The sequence below is a fragment of the Delphinapterus leucas genome, chromosome 5 (assembly GCF_059928025.1).
Source record: "Delphinapterus leucas isolate spDelLeu-1000000601 "Yukka" chromosome 5, BTC_Dleu_Yukka2, whole genome shotgun sequence".
NCBI lineage: Eukaryota > Metazoa > Chordata > Mammalia > Artiodactyla > Monodontidae > Delphinapterus > Delphinapterus leucas.
Window position 1 is genome coordinate 68470753 of NC_143133.1, and position 20160 is coordinate 68490912.

The following is a 20160-nucleotide window of genomic DNA, read 5'->3' on the forward strand; positions in this document are numbered from 1 at the left end:
GCTGTATGTGTCTGGAGAGTTAGGAGTAATTACAGGCAGTTAGAGCTTCCTTCTGTGGTCTATGGAAACTTTCTCGTTGATACTTGCCTTTTTTGAGGGTATTAAACCTATTTTAGGGAGTATGATATTGTGGCTTATCAGAAATCTGTATTTGGTTTTAGTCACTGTTTCTGGCACCAATCTCCTAAAACTCCTGGAATGTCCTACGTGATGAGAGCAACAAAGGTGTCTTTTGTTATGTTAATGACGTTACTTTTGGACTTCACTAAGGATGGAGGTTTGTTGCCTGGGGAACCAACCACATGATTAGAGGATTGGAACTTTTTCTTCTATCCCCTGACCTCCAGGGAGGGGAGAGGGACTTGAGGTTGACTCATTCACCAGTGGTCAATGACTTAGTCAATCATGCCTGTATAATGAACCCTCCACAAAAACCCAGAAGGATAGGGTTCAGAGGGTTTCCGGTTTGGTGAACACATCATGGGGCAGGGAGAGTGGTGTGTCTGCAGAGAACATGGAAGCTCTTTGCCCTTTCCCCTACCTTGCCCTATGCATCTTTTCTATCTGGCTATTACTGAGTTATATCTTTTTATAATAAACCAGTGATCTAGTTAGTAAAATGTTTCTCTGAGTTCTGTGAGCCACTCTAGCAAATTAATCAAACCAAAGGAGGGCTTGTGGGAAGCTCTGATTTATAGCTAGAACTACAGGTAACAACCTGGACTTCTGAATGGTGTCTGAAGTCTGAGGAAGTGGTTGTTGGAACCTCCAAATTGTAACCAGTTGGTCAGAAGCAAAGGTAACAACCTTGGCTTTCAACTAAGGTCTGTAGTGGGCATTGGATGGGAGACTTGTAGGGCTGAACCCTTAAACTGTGTAATGTGATGCTACTTCTGGGTAGATAGTGCTAGGATTGAGTTGAGTTGTAGGACACCCAGCTGGTGTCCAGAGCATCGTTTGTTATTGGTGTTGGGGACCTCCCCCTCAATACACACACATTGGAATTGAGTCCGGGAATCCAAAACAGGAATACTTCCAGAGACAGACCCTGCTTTTTATTCATGAGGTCCTTTTTGTAACCTTGTAGGAAGGGAGAAAATGACCATCCACTTGATTTAGAATGACAGTTTTTCTGGAACATTCTGAGATATAAAGCTAGGTAATTATAAAGATGTCTCAAGCTTTTCCCGTGGCCTGCCTGTGAAGAGATTTGGTTTCTACATCTAATATTTTATGTCCCTTTTAAAAAATATAATTTTATCATTAACCTGTTAATCGTCTCTCATTAACTCCAAGTTCTAAGTAAAATAAACTTAGGTAGTGCCTTACTGGGTAGCTTCACTTACTTTAGAAAAATCTTTCCCCTGAAAACTAGGTCTAGAGGAATGTAAGAGTACTAGACTTTGCAAGTTTAAATTTTATGAACCTTATTATCTTTGGCAGTTATTCTTTTTACCATATGATTTATGATTTTATTTACTGTTTCATTAAATTTTCTTTTCTTTGGTTATAGCTTAGGCAGAAAATAAAAATTTCTGGAGTCTCATGTCATTTATTGTGTAGCCACCCCAGATTTTCATTTTAAAGAAGTTCTCTGATTATTGATTATTGGGGTTAGAGGAAGAGAAGAATGAGGGTTGCAAGACTAGTCTGAAAGCCTTTAATAAGAGGAGGTATGGACTATTATGTTGGCATTAGCAATAAAGAGAACAAAAATAATTTGAGACATGTTGAAGAAGTAGAACTGGAAGAATTTCATGCTTATCTTCATTCTGGGATTAAGGGAGAAAACAATCAAGCATAAAAATCAGTTTGGTGTTGAGACACTGGGTTAATTTCCTGCCATCTCCTGGATTATGGAACACAGAAGAAAAGTATATTATAAGAGATAATGAGTTTATCATTCAAAAGAGTAGTTTCAATGTCTGAACATCAGTGTGGTGACTTATTTTACCCCCAGGCAACATTCATCAATGCCTGGAGACATTTTCATTTTTCACAATTGATGGCTTACTGCTAGTGGCATCTAATGAGTAGGGGACAGGAATGCTGCTGAAAATCCTGCAATGTACAGGATATCCCCTCAACAAAGAATTATATAGACCAAAGGTCAATAATGTTGAGGTTGAGAAACTATGCTGTAAGTAGAAATGTCCAACAGGCAGGCAATTTAATATTCAGGTTTGGAGTTCAATGGAGAGACCAATTTTAGAGCCACAGTTTTGGAAGAGACCTCTAATTGACCACTGAATCCCATTTTTTCTTACTAGATACACAGATAGACTTCATTCCTTAGTATTCTTTCTTTAGGTGAGCCTTTGTGATTTAGTTCTAACCAATGGAATTTGAGGGAGAAGGGAAGGAGGGAGAGAGAGAATGAGGGAAAAAGGGAGGGAGAGAGAACTCAAGATGAAATCCTGGAAGCCACATTCTTTTATAACCTAATCTGGGAACTGGCCTACCATCACTCTGCATATGCTATGTGGAAGACCAGCCCTAGTGCACTGTGCATGGGGACTAGTTAAGAATGTGAATAACAGAATGTAGAGATCATTGTTGGTCACTTAAGATTTTAAGGATTGTCTACCACAGAGATTTATCCTTAATAGCAGTATATCCTTTTGTCTTTCATTAAGAATCAGTAGCATTCCTTGCATGGGAGAGTTTGGTTTGGAAAAGAATGAAAGGGTAGTGAAAAGCTGACACAAATTGTCATGAAAAGTAAACACTTTAAGTATTTGCTATAAACTGAACTGTGTCCCTCCAAAATCCATATGTTGAAGTTCCAACCCCCCATTGTGACTGTATTTAGAGATATGGCCTTTATGGAAATAATTAAGGTTAAATGAAGTCATAAAGGTGGGGTCCGGATCCAGTAGGATTTGTGTCCTTATATAAAGAGACAACAGAGGGGTTGTTCTCTGCCTGCCATGTGTAGACACAGCAAGAAGTTGGCCAGGCCATCTACAAGTCAAGTAGAGACCTCTGACCAGAACCCAACCATGCTGGTGTGCTGATTTCAGACTTCCAGCCTCAAGGGCTGTGAGAAAATAAGTTTCTGTTGTTTAAGCCCCCTAATCTGATATTTTGTTATGACAGCCCTAGCTAACTAATACGGTATCCATTGGAAGGTTCATCCAGTGCTATACCAGAGTAACAAAGAGATACATCCTGAAAGGAGTCATTGTCCTGCAGAAGAAAAGCCATGTCATAGGTGTTAAAGTAACCAGAATAGGCCCAAGATGGAGTTGCTCATGCTAAGCCCATGACAACAAGCCAAAACTTTCTGTGCTTAGCTCTCCCAGAAGAGGAAGGCCTAGGTCAGCTTACCAGTGCTTTCCTGTTCAGCACAAGCTACCTAACCCAGCTCCAAGACTTCCCTTTGCTCCATATAAAGTTACCCAGATTTTGGGCTTCCCTAGTGGCACAGTGGTTGAGAGTCCGCCTGCCGATGCAGGGGACACGGGTTTGTGCCCCGGTCCGGGAAGATCCCACATGCCGTGGAGCGGCTGGGCCCGTGAGCCATGGCCGCTGAGCCTGCGTGTCCGGAGCCTGTGCTCTGCAACGGGAGAGGCCACAACAGTGAGAGGCCCGCGTACCGCAAAAAAAAAAAAAAGTTACCCAGATTTAACCAGTCAGCAAATGCCCAGAATAATTTACTGGTTCCTGCTCACTTTGGTCTATAAAGCTCTCTCCTTGTACGTTTCTTGGGAGCTCCTCTCTATGTGCTCGATTCATGAATCACTGAATAAAAGCCTACTAGATCAGTAAATTGTGGAAAATTTCTTTTAACATAGGAAAATGCGTACTAGGAATGGTTCATGGCCAGACTGTTGAGAACATTTAGACTTGAATCTAGAGTGAAGGGTAAAATCTAGGAATGGAGCTTGAGTTAAATCCTCATTGCCTGAATGGAAGGTGCTGGAATTCAAGAAACAAGAGCCTCCAATAGCAAGCCACCAGGAAAACTAGAGGAAAGAGTCTCATGGTTAAACATGGGCTTTGACTTCTAAAAGATACTGATTTGAATCTCGTCTTCATCAGTAACTATAACACTGAGTGAGTTAATTTACCTGGTTTTAGTTTTCTCACCCGTAAAATTAGGATATTAAAATACACTTCATAAGGTTATTTTAAGACATAAACTACTACTAATACCTAGTAGTGCCACTACAGAGAAGCACTTGATATGTATTTGATGAAGTGTCCAATAATTTATTTGAGTATATGGCTTGAAGTAAACTGAATATTATAGATTCCTCTAGATTCTTTAGTAATTCCTATTCCAGTAATGAATTATGTTGGCTAATCACAATATATAATTTTTTATACCTTACTATTATTTTTAATGGAGAAGGCAAAAAATATATAAATATTGACAAATTAAATCTTTGAAATTTTAAGTATTGAGGATTTTATTGTAGTCAAGTTTAATAAAGAAATGATCTTTTCTCAAGTCCAAATGTGTATAACATGATAGAAAATAATAATATCTGGATCTCATAAATAATTTTACACAAATAGTCTCAAATTTTCATCACTCTTTTGATAGGCATTGAGTGTTATTTCCCCATTTTGTTCATAAAGAAACAGAAGCTTAAAATGATTGTCAAAGATTACAGTCAGTTACTGGCAGAGTAAGAATTCAAATGCACTCCTGACCATATGAAAAATAAGGGCAAAATATCTGCTTTACAAGAATATTGTTAGCATTAAAATAGAGAATAAACCTACAGATCGGGGAAGCACCAAGCAGAGGGCCTACCACATATTAAGTAGTAAAATGAATCATCCATCCCACCTGCCTTTAGCCCCACATATCAAGTGCTTTCTATCTAGTTCTAGGCACATTAGGATTCAGAATCTGCATTATAAAAGAAGTTAGCGAAAACCTGAATTCAATCTGTTTAAACAAAAGAGATTATAGGTTTTAGATATCAAATAACCTATTGCATGTAACAGGATCAAACTAGACATTGCATGATAGATTCCCTACTCCAGTTCTAAAAAAATTTTATTATTCACCTGAACAGAGAGTATACTCATTAAGTTTGCAGCTGACAGATATTAAAAGTAGAGTTTAGAAGGAAAATGATGTGTAAAAGAGTTTTGAACTTCAAAGTGACACAAATAATTTGTAGAAGAAATCAGGGCAAAGTGAATTGTTTGATCAGATATCTATACAACATATAGTTATTGAGTGATTACTATGTTAACTGTGGATTCAGCAGTGAAAAAGCAATACAAAACAAAACACAGACAATGTCCTTGCTCTTGTGGAGTTTACATTCTAGTCCTAAGAGAAAGACCATCAATAAATACGTATGTTATATCAGATGACTATGAATGCTTTGGAAAAAAAAAATAAGAGTAAGGGAGATATGGAGACCAGGGGATTTGTTTTATATAGGATGGTCAAGAAAAGCCTCATTGCCAAGTAATGTTACTCAGTCATTTGTTAATTGATTTCATAATATTTATTTGGAGTGCTGTCTGTGATAGGCACTAGACAGTCTCTCATGATTCAGAAAATAACTATGGTCATGTTTTCAAGAAATAATTCCATTTGGCAATGATTCTTAACATTTTGCGCAACACATTTGCCTTTGAAAATCTTTCAAATGCTATGAACACTCTTCCAAGAAAATACCTACATGTACATATACAAAGTATTGTCCATTTTAGGGATTCCTTGAAACTAAAACTCAAGGTTAAGGAGCCCTTATTTGGGGTTGAAATTATAACCCAGCTAAAAGCCAGCAACATGTTGCCACTTCTTAATTTCAAGTGAAACTTAAGTCTTGTATTTAGGATGGTCAAAATTATTGTATATAGTATTCTGTATTTAAGAGAAGAAAACCATGAGGACAGTTGAATGTTTGAAAATAGAAAACATCTAGGAGGACTCTTTATATTGGAAGAAAGGAAGCTGGAAAAACACCCACTCTTCTTGAAATGAACAAATGATTATTTTGTAGTAACTTTACTTCCTATGTAATGTATCATAATTTTTATGTAGTTATAGTATGAAATGATAAATATTAAAGAACCCTATTTATAAAGGTAACATTTTTACTTCTCTCTCCTTCCCCCCTGTTTTGTTTCAATCCTTTGTTTATGTTCACTTTGTTGACTTCAAGTTATCAACAAACCAACTCTAATGGTAGCATCCAGTGTGTTGTTGTCCTCCTAGAACCATAGTCCTTCAGATCTAGATGCGACATCACATGATCGCTTTGTCTAATTTTATAGCTGAAGAAGTCGAGACAAAAGATAGTGACTTACCTGAGTTCACACTATATTATCAAATAATGACTAATATTTAATAAAGTTAATATGAGCCAGGCACTGAGAAAGCTAGTCACTAGTGCTGTGTTCACTTTAAAATGTGGAAACTGAGTCAGAGAAGGGACATATTATTTGCCCAGGATCACAGGATTAGTAATAGCTGAGTTGGGATTTAAGGCTGGCTTCCTGCTTCCCAGCCCACCCACTGTTGCATGTCACTCAAGTCTTCTGGGTGTAAGTCCTCTGCAATTTACACAGCCCTATACTGCCTCCATCCTAGACTCACCAACCTCCTATTCTTTTATACTTCTGAATCTTTGTTCCCTAAATACTGCAGTCGGGGACAGGTGGAAGATTGCTGTGAAAAGAACAGGCAGCAACATTCTTGTTTAGCCTCTTTATATATCTATTTTTCCTACAGATTGAGGTATTTTTCTCCATTATGCATACTTATTCATTCTGCCAAAAAATTCTTTTAAGTCTGTTAAAGCTGTAGTCAATTTTCTCAGTTTGATGTTCCAAAGGAACCTGCTGTGTCTTTTTCATTCCGTGCAAAAACTGGCATGGCAGGATCCACCAGCTGCTAAAGTCGTTGCGTAGCTTAAAAACTTTCTATGTTATATTTTCATAGTTTCAGAATTAGAGCAGCATTTAATTTCTCTCTGCATTATATTTTCCTTTAGAGAAAGAATACAGTGGTATTTGTATATGTTGGAGGAATACTTTCAAAGAGAGAAATTATTCTTCAAATGTTTATGTCCACTGAATATAAGTAATACTGCCACCTACTTGAAAAACAAAACCAAACCCCAAAACAAAACAAAAAACAAAAAAATCCTGCAAACCAAAAAGTACAGGAAGCCTCAGAAGAATATGGTAGTTATACTGAAATGTAAAGATGCTTTACTATATCTTCTCTGGAGAGAGTTCTATCAGTATTTACCAAAGAACCTAAAGTTATTCACATCTTTCGTCCCAGCAACTACACATCTTAAAATACATACAAAAATGTATGATGTAGCCATTTTTTTGTAAAAGGAAACAATCGGAACCTAAATGTTCAGCAGTAGGCATTCATTGACTGAGTTGACACAATCACATAATAAAATATTATAGAGCCATTATAATGTTATTTACATGTATTTATTAATATGAGAAATCATTCATAGTTTGTGGTTAAGCCATAAAACAAAAAATGTGTGGATTAGTATGCATAACATCATCTGATATTTTCATAAGGAGGTGACTAGGAAAAATTACCTCCGAATAGTTTCATTTTGTATAAATGTCTTATCTGATTACTATTCTTGCCAACTTTTTACGTCTTTGAACCTAATCTATTGACTTCTTGCCCACAATATTTCCTGTGTAATGGGGGAGTAAAAAGGGAATTAGAATATGATCTGTCCTAGCTTTCAAGATGCTTACCAATGTTAAACAAACCAAAAAATACAAACATGAGCACCGCTAGGAAGGCAAAAGACAGGATTGGAAGCCTAAACCATAGGTTTCATTTTTACAAAGAACTTCAAGAGAGAAGGTATTTGCCTACCTGGAATGAAAAGAAAATAAGATTGTCTACTTTTGTAAACTTGAATTTATTAGGAATTGCCTTATGTATTGATTGGATTTGTACAGATTCTTGGAAGTTAAACCTAATTCATTTTTACTCTTCCAAAGCCTGGAGTGATTTTCTTCTTTTGACCTCCTCTAGTACTATTTATCAGCTAATTCATTTGGTATCCAGCAAATAGCATTTTTTTATGTGCCTAGATTCTCAACATCATGAGACATTCTTTCAAAGCAAAGATAGCCGTATCTTCTGACTCCTCACAGAATTCATTATGGAATCCACAATGTAAATATACATTATCTCTTTAGGAAAAAATAAATACCCCCCTTCCTTTAGTTCTATGCTAAAAGACCTTCCAATTAAGGTAATTTCTATATACATACTATTAAATACCTCTAAGAGGATAAAACTCAACCTCCAGGAAGCCTGCTAGAGAGGATAGAATGTGATCTTTGGAATCAGACACATCTACATTTGAATTCTAGCTCCTGAATTTCTAACTGTGTGACCTTATGCATGAATTACAGTCAACATAGGGAAAACAATAGCAGACCTAAAATGTTGTTAGGGGGATTTCATGAGATAATCTTGGTAAGCACCCTAAGTCCTTTCTTTTTTTTTTCATTTTCTTTGTAAATTTTTTTTGACTGAGGTATATTTGATTTACAATATCATATTAGTTTCAGGTGTACAACAAAGTGATTTGAAATTTTTATAGATTATACTTCATTAATAATTATTATAAAATATTGGCTACATTCAGTATGCTGTCCAATATATACTTGTAGTTTAAGTGGTACAAACTACTGTGTATAAAAAAATCACTTAGCCCTATCTTGCCCCTCCTGCCTTCCCTTTCACTGTTAGTAACCACTAGTTTGTTCTCTATATCTGAGTTAGTTTTTTGTTATATTCAGTAGTTTGTTTTGTTTTTCAGATTCCACATATAAGCGATAATATACACTATTTGTCTTTCTCTGTCTGGCTTATTTCACTAAGCATAGCACCCTCCAGGTCATCATATTGCAAATAGCAAAATGTCATTTTTTTATGGCTGAGTAGTATTCCATTGCATATATATACCACATCTTCTTTATCCATTCATCTATTGATGAGCACTTAGGTCGCTTCCATATCTTGGCTTTTGTAAATAATGCTGTTATGAATATTGGGGTTTATGTATCTTTTTGAATTAGTGTTTTCATTTCCTTTGGATATATATCCAGGAGTGGAATTGCTGGATCATATGGTAGTTCTATTTTTAGTTTTTGGGGAACCTCCATGCAGTGGCTACACCAATTTACATTCCCACCAATAGTGTACAAGGGGTTCCTTTTCTCCACAATCTTGCCAACATTTGTTATTTGTGATTTTTTTAAATTATAGCCATTCAGACAGGTGTGAGGTGATATTTCATTGTTGTTTTGATTTTCATTTCTCTGATTAACAATGTTGAGCATCCTTTCATGTGCCTGTTGGCCATCTATATGTCTTCTTTGGAAAAATGTCTATTCAGGTTTTATGCCCATTTTGAATTGGGTGGTTTGTTTTTTTGATATGAGTTGTGTGAGCTGTTTATACATTTTGGATATTACTCCGTATTGATCATAGCATTTGAAAATATGTTCTCCTTTTCAGTAGGTTATTTTTTGTTTTGTTGATTGTTTTATTTGCTGTGCAAAAGCTTTAAATTTAATTGGGTCCCAATTTAAAAATTTTTGCTTTTCTTTACTTTGCCTTAGGAGACAGATCCAAAAAAATATTGCTACAGTTTATGTCAGAGTCTTCTGCCTATGTTTTCTTCTAGGACTTTTTGGTTTCTGGTCTTATATTTAGGTCTTCAATCTGTTTTGAGTTTCTTTTTGTATATTGTATGCAAACATGTTCTGGCTTCATTCTTTTAAATTTAGCTATCCAGTTTTCGTAGCACCACTTATTGAAGAGACTGTCTTTTCTCCATTGTATATTCTTGCCTCCTTTGTTGCAGATTAATTGACCACAGGTGCTTGAGTTTATATCCAGACTCTCTATTCTGTTCCATTGATCTATGTCAGTTTTTGTTTCAGTACCATACTATTTTAATTACTTTAGGTTTGTAGTATAGCCTGAAATCAGGGATTGTGAGTCTTCCAGCTCTATTCATTTTTTTTTTTCCAAAATTGTTTTGACTTTTCAGGATCTTTTGTGTTTCCATACAAATTTTAAAATTATTCTAGTTCTGTGAAAAATGCCATTGGTATTTTGATAGAGATTGCTTTGAATACGTAGATTGCCTTGGGTAGTATGGTCATCTTAACAATATTAATTATTTCAATCCATGAACTTGGTATATCTTTCCATTTGTTTGTTCTGTCTTTAGTTTCTCTCATCACTGTCCTATTGTTTTCCAAGCACAGGAAAACCTCCTGTTTTTTTACTCCTTAGGTAGGTTTATTCCTAGGTATTTTATTATTTTTGATTGTTTCATTAATTTCTCTTATAGTTTCTTTTTACTATATAGGAATTCAATAGATTTCTGTATATTAATTTTGTATCCTGAAATTTTACCAAATTAATTGTTGAGCTCTAGTATTTTTTTGGTGGCATCTTTAGGATATTCTATGTATAGTCATGTCATCTGCAGTGACCATTTTGCTTCTCTGTCTCCAGTCTGAATTCCTTTTATTTCTTTTCTTTTCCAATTGCTGTGGCTAGGACTTCCAATACTATGTTGAATAAAAGTAGTGAGAGTGGGCATCCTTGTCTTGATCTTAGAGGAAATGCTTTCCACTTTTCACTGTTGAGTATGATGATAGCTTTGGGCTTATCGTATATGGCCTTTATTATGTTGAGGTATGTTCCCTCTATAACCACTTTCTGGAGAATTTTTATCATAACTGGATGTTGAAATTTGTCAAAAGCTTTTTCTGCATCTATTGAGATGATCATATTGTTTTCTTCAATTTGTTAATGTGGTATATCACATTGATTGATTTGTAGATATTGAAAAACCCCCAGGATAAACCCCACATGATCATGGAATATGATGCTTTAAATTTATTGTTGGATTCAGTTTGCTAATATTTTCTTGAGGATTTTTGTGTTTGTGTTCATCAGTGGTATTGGCCTGTAATTTTCTTTTTGTTATATCTCTCTCTGGTTTTGGTATCAGGGTGATGCTGGCCTCAGAGAATGCATTCAGAGGCATTCCATCCTCTGGAATTTTGGGATAGTTTCAGAAGGATAGGTGTTACCTCTTCTATAAATGTTTGGTAGGCTTCACCTGTGAAGCCATCTGGTCCTGGAATTTTGTTTGTTGGGAGTTTTTAAATTACTGATTCAATTTCATTGCTGGTATTTGTTCTGTTCATATTTTCTGTTTCTTCCTGATTCAGTCTTGGGAGATTGTACATTTCTAGGAATTTTTCCATTTCTTCTAGGTTGTCCATTTTATTGGCACATTGTTGTTCATAGGAATCTCTTATGATCCCTTGTATTTTTGTGGTGTTGGTTTTAACTTTTTCATTTCTGCTTTAATTGATTTGGGCCCTCTCTTTTTCTTGATGAGTCTGGCTAACAGTTTATCATTTTTTTTTTCTTTTCAAAGAACTAATTCTTAGTTTCATTGATATTTTCTATTTTTTATTTTAAAGTCTCTATTTCATTTGTTTCTGCTCTGGTCTTTATGATTTCTTCTACTAACTTTTGGTTTTGTTTGTTCTTTTTCTAGTTCCTTGAGGTATAGGGTTAGGTTGTTTGAGTTTTTTCTTGTTTCCTGAGGTAAGTTTATATCACTATAAACTTCCCTTTTAGAACAGCCTTTACTGCATCCCATAGATTTTGTATCATCATGTTTTCATATTTATTTGTCTCCAGGTATTTTTTATTTCTTATGATTTCCTCAGTGATCCATTTGTTGTTTAGTGGTGTATTATTTAACCTCCATGTGTTTGTATTTCTTGCAGTTTTTTTTCCTGTATTTGACTTCTAGTTTCATAGCATTGTGATCAGAAAAGAAGCTTGATATGATTTCAAATTTCTTAAAGTTACCAAGGCTTATTTTCTGGCCCAGCATGTGATCTATCCTGGAGAATGTTCCATGTGCACTTGAAAGAATGTGTATTCTGCTTTTGAATGAAATATTCTATACATATCTATTAAGTCTTATCTAATGTGCCATTTAAGGCCAGTGTTTCTTGACTGATTTTCTGTCTGGATGATCTGTCCATTGATGTAGGTGGGGTGTTAAAGTCCCCTATTACTATTGTGCTACTGTCAGTTTTTCCATTTATGTCCAGTAATACTTGTTTATATATTTAGGTGTGCCTATGTTGGGTGCATATATATTTACAATTATTATATCTTCTTCTTAGATTGATCCCTTGGTCATTATGTAGTGTGCTTCTTTGTCTTTTGTAACAGTCTTTATTTCAAGGTCTATTTTGTTTGATATAAGTGTTGTTACTTGGGCTTTCTTTTGATTTCCATTTGCATGGAATACCTTTTTCTACCCTCTCACTTTCAGTCTGTGTGTCTTTAGATCTGAAGTGAGTCTCTTCTAGGCAACCTATGTAAGGGTCTTGTTTTTATATTCATTCAGCCATTCTCTCTTTTGATTGGAGCAGTTAGCTCATTTATATTAAAATAATTATTGATATGTATGTACTTATTGCCCTTTTGTTAATTGTTTTGGGTTGTTTTTGTAGTTGTTGTTCCTTCTTCTTTTGTTCTCATCCACTGTGATTTGATGACTGTCTTTAGTGTTATTTTTCAATTCCTTTCTCTTTTTTGTGTATTTGTGTATTTCTTTGTATTATAAATTTTTGGTTTGTAGTTACCCACATGATTGTTTTAAGTGGCTGATCTCTTAATTTCAAATGCATTTTAACAACTCTGCATCTGTACTTTCCTCCCCTCAATATTCCTGTTTCTTACATATTTTACATCTAATTGTTATGTGTATCCCTTAACTGCTTTTTGTGGATATAGATGATTTTACTACTTTTGTCATTTAACCTTCCTACTAGCTTTGTGCATGGATGATTTTCTACCTTTGGTGTATTTATTTGCCTTTACCAATGAGCTTTTTCCTTTCCCAATTTTCATGTTTCTAGTTTTGGCCTTTTCTTTTTTGCTTAAAGAATTTCCTTTAACATTTCTTGTAAAGCTGGTTTGGTGGTGCTGAACTCTCATTGCTTTTGCTTATTTGTAATACTTTTGTCTTTCCATCGATCTGAATGAAAGCCTTGCCAGGTAGATTATTCTTGGTTGTAGGTTTTTCCCTTTCATCACTTTTAATATATTGTGCCACTCCCTTGTAGCCTGAAGTTTCTGATGAAAAGTCAGCTGATAGCCTTATGGAAGTTCCCTTCTGTGAAACTTGTTGCTTTTCCCTTACTGCTTTTAATATTCTGTATTTATTTATCTTTAATTTTTGTCATTTTTATTACAGTGTGTCTCGGTGTGGTCCTCTTTGGTTTCATCCCCTTTGGGACACTCTGTGCTTCCTGGACTTGATGTCTGTTTTTCTTTCCCAGGTTATGGATGTTTTCAGCTATTATGTCTTCAAATATTTTCTCTGCCTCTTTCTCTCTTCTCCTTCTGGAACCCCTATAATGTGAATATGAGTGCACTTGATGTTGTGCCAGAGGTCTTAAACTGTCCTCACTTCTTTTTATTATTATTTTTAAATCCAGCTTCAGTGATTTCCACTACTGTCTTCCAGCTCACTGATCCATTCCTTTGTATCATTTAGTCTACTGTTTTTTTCCTCCTAGTATATTTTTTATTCACGTTATTGTATTCTTCATCTGTTTGGTTGTTCCTTATATTTTCCAGAGTTTTGTTTAAAACTTCCAACTTCTCACTCTGTTGATCCATTCTTCCAAGTTCTTTGATCATCTTTGCAATCGTTACCTTGAACTCTTTCTTAGGTAGATTGCCTGTCTCCACTTCACCTAATACTTCTGGGGTTTTTAATCTTGTTCCTTCATTTGAAACATTTTCCTCTCTCACCTCATTTTACCTAACTTGCTGTTTTTATTTCTATGTACCTGGTAGATTGATTACGTTTCATGACCTTGGAGAAGTGATCTTTTGTAGGAGATGTCCTATGTGTCCCAGCAGCACACTCCCCTCTTGTCACCAGAGCCATGTGCTCTAGGAGTGCCCCCTATGTGAGCTCTGTGAGTCCTTCTGTTGTGGTGGGCTGACTACTGTGGGCTGTCTGGTAGATGTAGCTTGTCCCAAGGCTAGAGCCAGCTCGTTGTTGGGTGGGGCCAGACCTGAACGGTTTCTGGGGCTGGTGCCTGCCAACTGATTGGTGGAGCTAAGTGTCAGGGTCTTTAACTTCAGGGTCCCAGGTATCCCAGGTCTAGTGTATGTCTACTGGTATGCGGTGACATGCACTGGGCCCTCTGGTGGGCAAGACAATGTCCAGGGGTGACTGTGGGTTCAAGGGGTCTTAAGGCAGCCTGTCTGCTGGTGGGTGGGGCTTGGTCCATGCCCAGGTGGTTGCATGCCCTGTGGCATCTCAGTACTGGTGCCTACAGGCTGGTGGGCAGGGCAGGTGTGGGTCCTGAGTCTGATTAGCTAGAGAGATGATTCCAGAATGGTGCTAGCCAGCACCAGTGTCCATGTGGTAGAATGAGCTCCCAAAAATGGCCGCCGCCAGGGTCTCTGTCCCCAAGGTGAAGTCCAGTTGCTTCCTGGCTCTCTGGGAGACTCTCCAAGATTAGCAGGTAGGACTGACCCAAGCTCCTTTCATATTATTGCTTTAGCCCTCTGTCTGGAGCATGTGAGTTTTTGTGTGTGCCCTTTAAGGGTGGAATTTCTATTTCCCACATCCCTCTGGGTCTCCCAAAAGTAAGTCCCACTAGCCTTCAAAGCCAAACATTCTGGAGGCTTGTCTTCTTGAGGCAGGACCCCTGGGCTGGGGAGCCCATGTGGAGCTCAGACCCCTCACTCCTTGGGGAGAACCTCTGCAGTTGTAATTATTCTCCCATTTGTGGGTTGCCCATCTGGCTGTATGGATCTTTACTATACCACAACTCTGCCCCTCCCACCTGTCTCATTTTGTTTCCTTCTTTATATCTTAAGTTGTAGAAGATATTTTCTGGTAGGTTTCTGGTCTTTTTCATTGATAGTTCTGTAATAGTTGTAATTTTGGTGTGCGCATGAGAGAAGGTGAGCTCAGGGTCTTTCTACTCCACCATCTTGGGAACTCTGTCCTTAATTCCTTTCTTTATGTAGCTTATGTAATGACAGATTTACATGACCTCTATTGTAGTCCAAATAGCATCATTTTTTGGTGGGGGCAGGGGTGGGTAATGCAACAGCCTTCTAAATGACCTCTTTTTTCACTCTGTGAAAAAAGTGATCTTTTGTAGGAAATGTCCTATGTATCCCAGCAGTACACTCCCTGCATTTCATTCCTGTTTAGGGCTGAATTGTGTTCTCCAAAATTTTACATGTTGAAGTCTTAACCTCCAGTACCTCAGAATGTGACTGCATTTAGAGGTAGGATTTTTAAAGTTTTAATTATGTTAAAATGAGGTAATTTGGGTGGGTTCTAAGCCAACCTGACTGGTGTCCTCATAAGAAAAGGAAATTTAGACACAATAGGTACAGAGGTAAAACAATGTGAAGACACAAAGAGAAGATGGCCATTTATAAGACAAGGAGAGAGGCCTCAGAAGAAACGAACTCTGCAGACATCTTGATCTTGGACTTTAAGCCTCCAGAAGTGTGAAACAATAAAGCACTGTATTTTTAAGCCACCCAGTCTGTGGTTCTTTGTTTTGACAGCCCTAGCAAACTGATACAGTTCTCTATTCAAATAACAGTGAGACCCTTCAAAACTTTAAAATGTCTCGATCATATCATAGCTTACCTGTCCATACTCCCAACCCCCTAATGCACAGATCTCAAAGTCTTCTAATGGATTCCCATCTCAGTTAGAGTAAAATCCTAAGGCCTACAATACCACAAATGAGAACACCATGAGACTCTGGGCTATTTCTTTGACCCCATTTTCTGTTTCTCTTCTAGTCATACAGTCTGACCCTGCTTTATTGGCCTTCTTTCTCTTCCTCAAACACGCCAGATTAATTCCCACCTTAAAAATCATTTTATTTGCTTTTACAACAGTCTGAAAGATCTTCTTCCAGGTATTTACATGTTCACTCTCATATCATTCTGGTTTCTTCAAATGTCGTCACCTAAGGCTATTGGTAACTACTCAACCTAAAATGGGCAACCTCCTATCATTCTCTATCTTTTTACCTGGCTTTATTTCTTTTTGTAGTACTTACTGCTGATAGATGTTCTTTATAGATATTCTCTTAAATTATTTGTGTGTTTACACGTTACCTCCTTCCACTAAAATATAAAACCCATGAGAATATGGGCTCTGTTTTACTTCCTCTTGTAACCTCTGTGCCTAGAAATTGCTTTGCAAAAGGTGCATACCCAAGTGATATTTTTATAGTAATAAATATACTAAATGGTGTTCATTTAGTTAATAACATGGAAGGAGTTGCTCTATCTCATTTAATGAGCATATAAAGGAAAAATACATGAATTAATGTGTCTTCTATTGTGATAAAACATAACTTAAAACAGCAAACAATAAAAAAAACTATATTACCCAAATCTAATCAATAGATTGTGTTGGTTTTGTCACATCAACCTTGTCTTATAGATGGTATTAAACAAATCATTAGATGGTCAATTATAGTTATTGGGGCTGTAACAAAAGTTTATAATTTATTTGGTTCAGCTCTCTTGTCTACAGTCTTATACAAGTATAAAACTTAGTTCTGATCTTAGCTTGTCACTTAATAAACCAATGACCTGAGATAAATCTTTTAATACTACTGAACCTAACTGTTTCATCTGTAAACTATGAATAATAATATCGGTCCTGCCTGTCACACAGGGTTATAGCAAGTTTTCATTTTAATAATGCACTTATTTTGTTATCTGAAAAGCACTCTGCAATGAGTGGCAGTGTGGTCTTAGTGACAGTCCAGTCACAGTTGGGAACAAATCCTACTTTCTGTCCCTAGCATTTCCACACTGTGATGTAGTCCTCCAACTAGCCCCAGAATTTAATCCAAAGGACTAACATAATTGGAAATTCTTGTACCATTAGATCTAAGGATATTTTATCTGATATGATAAAATATTAATTTAGTGATTCTCATCAGATAATTAGCACAAGATGTATTATGCATTGCCCTTCAAGAACTTATGAGAATAGTCCCTAGGACTTGCACATTTAATAGGAAGGCAGGAACTGAGAAAGTCTAGCTAAGGCAAGGTCTACTGACGTCTCCAGGGAACAGCAGATAGAGGATGCCCTGACTCTGTGGACAGCTGGGATGTTGTGTCACAAAGTGGATCTCAGAGTGCAAGTACCTGGAGTTGGGACAAGAAAAGAGGATGACAAAAATTACTTTGACTTATTAAAAGTTTTCTTAGAGTAGACCTGTTCTCTACTGTCTATTGCCTCTTGAGAAATCATGATTTTACATGGAATATACATGATTATTAAAGACTAATAGTGGTGTTATTCAAAATGGAAAAATAGCAGTTTCCAAGATTATATTTTATTTGAGATCACTTATTTGTACCTTTTCTGTCAGTTAGATGTATTTAAATGTAAAAATGTCTTTTTAATACCATTTAAAGTTGTGAAGCAAAATGCAAAATTCAGGCATAGTATAAAGTTTTAAACAGTCTTATTTAGTAATGACTATAATTCAGATAGATATTATAAATAAAAGACAAAGCCCAAACTAGCTTTTAGAACAATTATAAATATGGATATAGAGATGAAAGCATATAATATTTTTCTCTTTTCTGCATTTAAATCCATGTTCAATCTGTAGCTCACCTATACATGTATATGCACATTTGAATATGTGCTGTGGTATACCATTTATGAAGAATGAAAATAATACTTAAGAAAGGAAATTAATATTCATTAAACAATCATGGGCTTTGGTTTTAAGAAAGCTTAAATTATATAACAGAATTTGACTGATGGAGGACAGATCAGTTGTTGCCAAGTATTAGGATAGACTATTAAGGCATAATATGAGAACATGGTATTTTGTTTGTGGTGAAAAAACAGTTCTGTATCCTGATTTTTATGATGGTTACGTAAATCTACCTTTCATATAACTATATGCACAACACACACACACACACAAGGTTGAATGTAAAAACCTTTGAAATCCGAACAGAATCTGGACTTGAATTAATGGTATTATACCAATGTCAGTTTCCTAGTTTTGACAATGCACTATGGTTATGTAAGTAAGATTCAGTCATTGCGGGAAGCTAGGTGCAGGTAAAATAATAATTCTCTATACTATTTTTGCAATTTCTTATGAGTCAAATTATTTCAAAATAAAAAGTATTAAAAGAAGAATTAAGTTAAAAGGCTTGAAATTAATTGCTTTTGCCATGATTAGTTGTATGAATTTGGGCATATTGTTATTCAACTTCTTGTCTAGGCCTCAGTTTCCTCATCTGTAAAATTGGGATACTATTATGATTCCTAACTTATAGTATTATCATGATTAAATCATATAATGTATATGCATCCAATACTGTGTATAGCATAAAGTTGATGCTTAAACACTGAGTTTCCTACTTCTTTCTTGGCTATTGGATTTTAAGGTCTCAAGTGGAATCCACAAAGAGGTAGCGAAAATGGGTGGCCGTATCAAAGCATCATCTGAACAAGGAGGATGTTCTATATCCTTTGAAAAGATCTCTGTGCTCTTAAATTGTTTAGCCCCTACTTGGGCCCTTACAAACCAATAACCTCAAGAATTTCTACATCACCAATAGAGAATTAAGTCTCCATGAGTGTTTTGGTCATATGTAACCAGTAGTTTCTGGGGCCTAAACTTTATTGGCTCAGTTGCTTTTTCTTATTTACGTATTTGATAATATTCAATTTAAACAGTTCTTCAGTAAGCAGTTGTTAACTAATGTACATTTATTACTTTTGTTTTTCAATTATACTGCTTGTAGTCCATAGGTATTCAGCCTTTTGGCCTTTCCAAATATCTGAAGGTAAGATGGTCAAAATTAAAACTAAGAAATCCCCTACTCTGAAGTCACATCTCCCCAGTTAGATTGTACATTTCTTTAGGGTAGAGACTATATTTTCTTTTCCAGAGAAAAAAACAAAAATGACAAAACCTAACATAGGCTGAGCCCACTTGGATTCAATGGAGAGGGGAGAGAGGAAGGTGTCAGCGTTCTTCCCTTTTGGCTGTGCTTTGATAACTTTATCTGTGAGATTCTAGTTAAAAGCTCATGATTGTAGAAAGAAGTATGTTCCCAGGAGGCCCATTGTATTAGGACCAAATGGGGAGATTAGGACTCTTCATTATGAGAAGAAGAAAATGGAAAGAAAATATAATGAAAAAGGACAAAATGTAAGAAAGGCAGGATATGGTGCACATGTATTTGGTGACCATATTTCTATGTCATAGAACAAAGGAACATCCTGTGAAGCTTAAAAGGGATAAATTTAGAATGCATAAAAGCATTTATCTATTTTCACAGGTTGTATTGTACTAGGGCTAAGGTGTGTTTTACCATGAGAGGTAGTGAAGCATAAGAATAAATTGATTCACAAATGTTTAGGTAAATTATAATTTTTTGCCTGCTAAATCATAGACCTATATGAGTCTTACATATCTTTTTTAAAAAGCATTACATGAAGCATATAATACAGGTGATTTAAATAACAAGAGTTACTTAATGTATGTGGGCAAATAAATTAATGAGCTTACAGCCTCACTTGACACATGTTTATTGTGTGGCCTGTCTTGAATGTCCCATATCATTCCAGGAGCCTAAAATTCAGACTCAAATCCTTGTGCTGAAAGAGTTTATATTCTAGTTGATAGAGAAAACAGTAAACAAAGTTAATAAGTAAAATATTTAGCATATTAGATGATGGGAAGTTCTGTAGTAAAAAAAATAATAAAGCAAGAAAAATGGGTGGGTTGATGAGGACTTTCATTTAGATAGAGCATCCAGGAAAATTTGCCCTGAGGTGATATTTACATAAAGATCCAAAGCAGGTAAAGGAATACTCTATGTAAACACCTGTGAGAGTAATTTTCCAGGCCCTTCAGAAACACAAAAAGGCCAGTATGACTGAAGCAGTGTAATGGAGAGATGTGGAGGTTAGTAGTTTATGAAGAGAACGGAAAAGTGGGTGGATCATTTTGAGGGACAGTACTTCTCAAATTTTAATTTGCGTATAAATCACCTATGTGTCACATTAA